Source organism: Megalops cyprinoides, chromosome 4 (genome assembly GCF_013368585.1).
Source record: "Megalops cyprinoides isolate fMegCyp1 chromosome 4, fMegCyp1.pri, whole genome shotgun sequence".
Classification (NCBI taxonomy): Eukaryota; Metazoa; Chordata; class Actinopteri; order Elopiformes; family Megalopidae; genus Megalops; species Megalops cyprinoides.
In genome coordinates this window covers 7,596,913-7,604,107 of record NC_050586.1, presented here as the reverse complement: position 1 = coordinate 7,604,107, position 7,195 = coordinate 7,596,913, and positions in this window count along the sequence as shown.

Sequence of the window (7,195 nt, the reverse complement as noted above, 5' to 3'; positions counted from 1 at the left end):
TGTTAACCATCACAGAGACCATCACCACTCTAACATCAAGAACATTAAGAAATATGGCCATCATGCCCTCCACCCCACCCGTCTTAAACATTTTATCAGACAAAATTACAGCTAATAGCAAATGGACCTGAAAGCAATTATGAGTGACTCCTCTGCTGCATTTGGCATAAAAAAATGAAATAAAAAAATAAAGGATTTGGGCTGAAACCATTAATAACATCTATACTGTTTAATAATCTACCCCTACTTTCATATTCTGAAGAAATATACATATTTTTTCCTGTATTATCCTGCATTCTGTGATTTTGTCTCAGTTTGTCTAGTGGCTACAGATAAAGATCAACTGCACAGCAGCCTCCGGTACCACACTTTAAAGGTGTTTGCTTTCATTTTAAACGAATTTAAAAGTTAAGATGTTTGAACTCAACTAAAGAAATGAAGGAGGGTCTTGCAGATCTGTCTGTGTCCACTGGAGGCCGCTCAATGCAAGGACATGCACAGTCTTCAAACCTGATCGAGAGCAGCTTTGCCACAGAGGAAAATTGCCACTGTAATCACAGAGCTATTTACTGCACAGTTCCCCTTTTAACCTGGTAGGTCTAGAGGGCAGGTAACTCTGATTTCAGGTAATGCGTGTGCACCCCCTCTGCAACTTTGCTCTACTGTTGTGAACCCTCGTTCGAAGCTTGTTTGCCTTTCCATCAATTGTCCTGTACAGGCCCCAGAATGCATGTGTGTTTATCAGTGTAGGTAAGTAGTTACTGTGTGCTTCTTTGAGCATTTTATAGACACGCTGCAGCTACCATTAACGCGGCTGCCGCAAGACAAGGGAATCAAGCTAGATGCTGTTTTTGCTTTGCAGAAGCTGCAACTTTGTAAATTTACATTACAAAGTGTTTTAGGCCTTTTATTATATGGATCAGATGTAAAGGGTCAAATATTTCAAAAACCCAGAACAGATGGAATTGAAGGCTACCACTCCAGGCTTTATGCAAAATTCTTTGAAAGGAATGCAGTATATTGAAAAAAAAAAGAGGAAATAGTGTTTTTCATTTGTCCTCTCTCCCTCACTCTCTCTCTTTCTTTCTCTGTCTTTTTTTGCTCTTTTCATCTCTGAGTATTTTTGACAGAGGAATATCAGAATGAGCACGGACTGAGAGATTAAGTACACACATATCATGGGCCATCATAACACTTTGAAACAATATCCCTCTGGCACTAGATTGATTGATGGCACACGCACAGCCTCCATCGTTGTTCCAATCTCCAAACACCTTCTTTTTCTCAGTACTGTGGCAAATTGAACTTGGTCACTCCACCCTTGCAGTCCAACTTAAACCCTCTCTCCATCTTGCACACACTGCGTGTCTCCGTCTAGAAGCTTCTCTCCTTCTTTCTCTGCATACCAGTTTCTTTCCATCTTTCTTTCATCTCTTCAGTTGTACTCACAAAGCAGATACAGAACATCAGGAGGGCCTACGACTGTGTTGCAGTGATTGCTGATCCCCTACTATAAATCTTCAGTTTGTGTATTATAAGCTGAATGATCATCTTTTTGTGCTCTGCAGCAAGCGGGCAATTGAATGGTGTACTGTGTGGAGTAAATGAGCTCGATGAAATCGCAGTGACACGCTAACCAAATTAGTTTTGTGTGAAAAGGTTTTCCTTGTGGCTCTTCTTTTTATTTCTGGTGAGGGTACAGTTTTGTGTTTCTGTTCTTTTTTTGTCCTTCCTTTTGTATATGTAAATATGCAAATAGTACTTTTTCATGCTCCTTGTTTAAAAAAAATAGCTTAAATAAAGGGCTTTTGTGAATCAATGTCTTTCCTTATCTCCCCTTTCCCTCTCTCGTTCTATCACACAGTAGCCATCTCTGTCTACCAGCTTCCCTCCAACTTTCTCTCTCTTTCTGTCTCTCTCACATGCTCACCTTTCTCCTTCTCCTCCCTTCCACCCCTCTCCTGACCCCTCCTCTCTCTCTCTCTCTTTACCTCTCCGCCCCTCTCTTTCTTTCTTCCACCCTCTCTCTCCTGGTAACAGGACCTCCGGGCAGCGTGTCGCGTTTCCACTTTCCCAAAGAGGAGCACAATCTGGGCTTCACAGAGCCCAACAAAAGAGCCCTGACTCCCCACCCAGCCTGGTTTCCTCCTGTCCTCTCTAATCACTTCATATGTCCTGCTATTTCGGCTCAGCTTGAGAGCCGCGTATCAGCCCCACTCTCTCAAAGCTTGTTCACCATCGTGATAAAGTCCATTCAGTAGCACTCAAGCAAAAAAAAAAAAAAAAAAAATTTTGATTTCTTTATTATTTTCTATTTATGGTGGTCTGATTTCAGCATCATTACAAAAACCAATAACTTCAGTTTTGTTCATATTATAATATTTCACCACCTGACTGGATGAGATTTAGTCAGGGTCCAGTCAGCAACTACTGACAAGGGTCCCACAGCAGGTGACACCCCAAAGCTTATTCTGTAATTCTTTGTACATCGGAGCAAACTTTATACAATGGTGTTTTCCACAGTAACACTTTACTAGCAATAATAATTAATAACTATGATAAAAATTGTAATGACCAGCATCATAATCACAATATTAAATTATAATTGTGTATTCTTTTCTTATTGGTCAGCTTCCGGTTGACCAGCTATTTTACTTTTCATAACAGGAGTTATCACACACATACACATGCACACACACTTCCATAACACACACGCAAGTTCACACGCTACTGGTGTACCTCCAGGCTGACTGGCAAGCAGGTACGGCTGTCTCCTTGGTGACCAGGTATGTAGGCGGAGTGGATACTGAGGTAACCTGGTGGGTAATTGGTGGAGAGGAAATTCTACACCCCACAACTGGTCTTTAATCACCGAATCAGGAAAACATTGAGTCTTCATTCGGCTGTTCCTTTCTGCCCTCACACCTCACAAAGTGATACGTTCCAGCTCACACATGTAGAGCAGAACATTTGCTCACTGCCGAATAGTTTGATAACCACCAACACCGACCCCCCCTCCCCCCCATTCCTTGGAAAATTACCCCTATCCTATACCTTTCATGGTGCCAAAATAATACCACGATACCTTTCACTGTGATCCTTCCCAGTGACATGCCTGTGCTGCTGCATCTTTTTACTGCTCTCTCCTGATCCTACACTGTAACAGACACTAAGCTGTGCTGCTTCTTTTGGCCTCTAGTAAAACACTAACCACGCTACTGTGTCCTTACTGCCTTCCTCTACTGTAAAATGACAACAGTGGATCTGTGCTGCTGCCTTCAGTCACAGCATTAGGCTTCCTTTTTCTCCATCTGCTTTACTCTCTCTCTCTCTCTCTCTCTTTCCTGGCTGGACAAGGAGTAGATGGCAACCAAGCCCTATTAATAGAAGGAAGGAAAGGCATTTATAGTTCTAGAGTAAGGAGGAGGGGAGCGGAAAAAGGATTAAAAGGTAATATAGAGAGGAAGGAGAGACAGAGAGAGTTTGTGTGTGTGTGTGTGTGTGTGTGTGTGTGTGTGTGTGTGTTGTGTCATTAAGGTACCTCAGTTTTTTTATTGTTTCATGGAACATACAAACTATAGACACTCTTTCCAACAATATGGACGCTACCCATTTGACTAAAGACTATAATTCTTAGCGTGCTCCATCCAAAAACCTTCTGACCTTCTGCACTTTCAGGAACATAAAGACAGACAGGAGTGGAGCAGAGGAGAAGCGCTCTCTCCTTTCTGCTGCACCACTGTCCCGCCGTATCCCCTCTCCACCTCCTCCCCATCCTCATCCTCCATTGCTTCACACCTTTCCCCTGAGGAAGAGAAAGAGAGGCATAAACATTGTTCTGAGGTTAACACAGTGTGTGTGTGTGTGTGTGTGTGTGTGTGTGTGTGTGTGTGTGTGTGTGTGTGTGTGTATGTGTGTGTGTGTGTGTGTGTGTGTGTGTGCGTGCGTGTGTGTGCGTGCGTGTGTGTGCGCACATGCATGCAACCAATTCACAAGATTCACACTCTCATCGTACCCTCTTCTTGAGATTGTTTCTGCATCTTTGATATCGCTGTCTTCTCCTTGTAGAGGGGAACATGTCTGCTCCTTTTCCGATGAGGTGAGGAGTGTGGTCCTTTATCACACATTTATTTTACAGCTGTATGGACCCTCTTCTCAACCTCTTCCACCCCCCAAAAAACTTTTGAAATTAAACCTACAGAAAAACAAACATGCACATGTACAAGTACACACACACACACACACACACACACACACACACACACATACATAAGTTCACTTGTCTAGGCCAACAGGTTGTCTTCCTCACTCTGTGCAGATTATCATACACCTTCTCTTTTCCCAGTCCTCCTCTGGTCCCCCTCCCTTTTCTCCCCTGCCATTAATTTGTGTCTGCACTTTCTTTCTGTCGAAGAATGGGAGGAGGAAAAACAAAGACAAAAAAGGCAGAGAGATACAGAACTCGCCCCCCACTCCAGTCCTGCGTCTTTCAGAGCAGGTCCCAGGGCCTTGGGGGTCAAAGGTCGTAGGTCAGGAGTGAACAATAGCTTCTCAACTAAGAGGTCAGCCGTGGTCAAGGGAACAAAGGAGAGAAGATTCTGATTGGACAAACTGACGCCAGTGTTTTGACGTGGCAGTGTGAGTGTGGAGGAGAGCGAGGGAGAGAGGTTGCGCACCTCCATCCATTTCCAGACAATATTCAGATGAACAATTGCAAAATGGACAAAAAAACAGCTGGTTCCGACTACAAAGCTTTTAACTACAGAGATTTCTTGCATGCAAAAAAGACATTTTTTTTACTCACTCTTATATTTTCCCAGGGTTTCACTATGGGAAAACACTGTGCTGCTAAATCAAATTGGCTTCTTAATCAAGAGAAGACATTGATGTTGTGGACAATCGACTTTTTACTTAAGATATTTTCTCCAGTCTCCCTCAAACTCCCTGTCTTTGTGTACCTCTCTATCTCAATTGATTATCTCAGTCTGCTTTTCTTGTTGCATAAAGCCACACTGACACAAGTCCTGCTGAAGGACTCCAAAACTTAGAGAATAAAAATAACAGAGCACAACATTATGTATAACAAACGCTCTCTCCGTTTTTCTTTTCACTCTTTTGTTTTACGTATTCTTTCTGTGTCTGTCTCTTGCATTTTAATAAAATCCTTTTTCCTCTTCCTGTTGTTCTTGTTCCATGTCATTTCATCCCTTTTTGCTGCCTGCTCTTCCCTGCCCATCATAACTGGCTTATTGTTCTCACTGTCCTCTGGTTGTTGCTCTTGCTCTTCCTACCCGTCCCTCTCCCAGCACCCCCCACCCCACCCCACCCCCCTCCCTATTCAACCCTATTGATCATGCATGCAGAAATTTAACACGCCCATAATTCCAGTCAGAAAAGACCCTGTCCTAGATACAGAGCTTCCTCTCACTGTGCAACCCCCTCCCACCCCAAAATACACATACACACACACACACACACTCACACCCCAAAGCCTTCTACACCCGCACCCTCTCCAAATGTCAGCTCTCTGAACTTCAGCCACACACACACACACACCCACACACACACAAAGTCTACAATCTAGAGCCCACATTAAGGTGCACACAAGCACACACACTCCGTGTTTAGCATACTCTGATAGACACATGCTCACAGTGTTTGCTTCTTAATTTTGTCTATGTTCTTGTACAAAGACTACCTATACATACAAAACACGCACACACACATACACACACACACACACACACATACACACAAACAAACAACATCTACAATCTAGACAAGACATTAAGGTGCACACAAGCACACACACACAGTCTTTAGCATACTCTGATAGACACACGCTCAATTTTGTCAACCAGTTGCATGTCTTGTGAAAACACTGTCTATATATACAAACACACACACATATGCACGCGCGTGCGCGTGTGTGTGTGTGTGGGTGTGGGTGTGTGTGTGTGTGTGTTTGTGCTGACCAGACAAGACCAGCTTTTGTAATGTCCCCCATTTCTGTCTAATAGTCGCTTAACTTATCGTTCTTAACAGGCAGCTGCTCAGGCAGTTCATATTTGGGAGGTACTCTGCCCTCTGGTGGATATAAATGAACCTGCTTGTAAAGTTGAGGATTTCTTTCAGGCCTAGAGGCACCATGTGGGAAACAAGGACTCTTTTCACCACATTTTCCCAACATTCCCCCTATTTTTCCTGCAGTTCTGGCAATAGTGTAAATTAATATGTTGAATATCACTATCACACGAAGAATACAAAAGCAGGATTACACCTATACATCTATAAAAAAATCCCTTAGTGATTATCTCACCATTTACTGTTTACTCTCTAAGCAGGTGTCCTTAACCAAAACGACTCACACAGCTATTTTACATGATACGTAAAATGTATGCATTATCTATATATCGTACACAGTGAAGAAAGGCACATAGAGCGCCCCGCTGAAAGGTAAAACAGCAACACCCTACTGCTCTACATCGCCGCCCCTCAGGCAACCACATAAAGAGCGTCAAAAGGAGCAAAACTATTTTTGTCTGCAAGGCGTAACACAATAACACAGCCTCAACAGACAATTAAGGGCAACTAATCCTCAAACATGCTGGATGCAAGGAAATTCAAGAATGACGAGCAGAGAGAGTTTAGAGGAGGGTAGAGAGAATACATATAGGGAGACCAAGGGAATAGAGTATGTGCATGCATATGTATATGCATGCACATACTCACTAAGGACACACATATCTGTTCTTTCAGAGCTGTGGGTAAAGATTATGCTTATTTCCTAAACATTACACGGGTGATTTCACATCTCTTTATTTAATAGAGAACACTTTATACATTATTTATAACGATTGTATTTGTAGGTTATCGAATCTAATTCTACCTGGTATTGCCATGAATGCATAATGTCAGTCTTTACTGAGTAGTTGTCCTTGTTGAGTTGAGTGCAGAACAGTGGAACAGTGTGCGTGACGTATATTTGTGTGTGCTTGTGTGTGTGTATGTACATGCGCGCAAGTCTGTATGCGTGGGTTTAAACTTCAGTTTGAAATGTACATTCAATACAAGAGAAATTAACTATTGATGTTTATCTGCTTACAGATACTTGGAAGCCTTTGCTCTTTATCCACAGATAAACATTTCATTTGTGTCAATTTACTTTCTATTTGACAAATATGTTTTTAAGTGT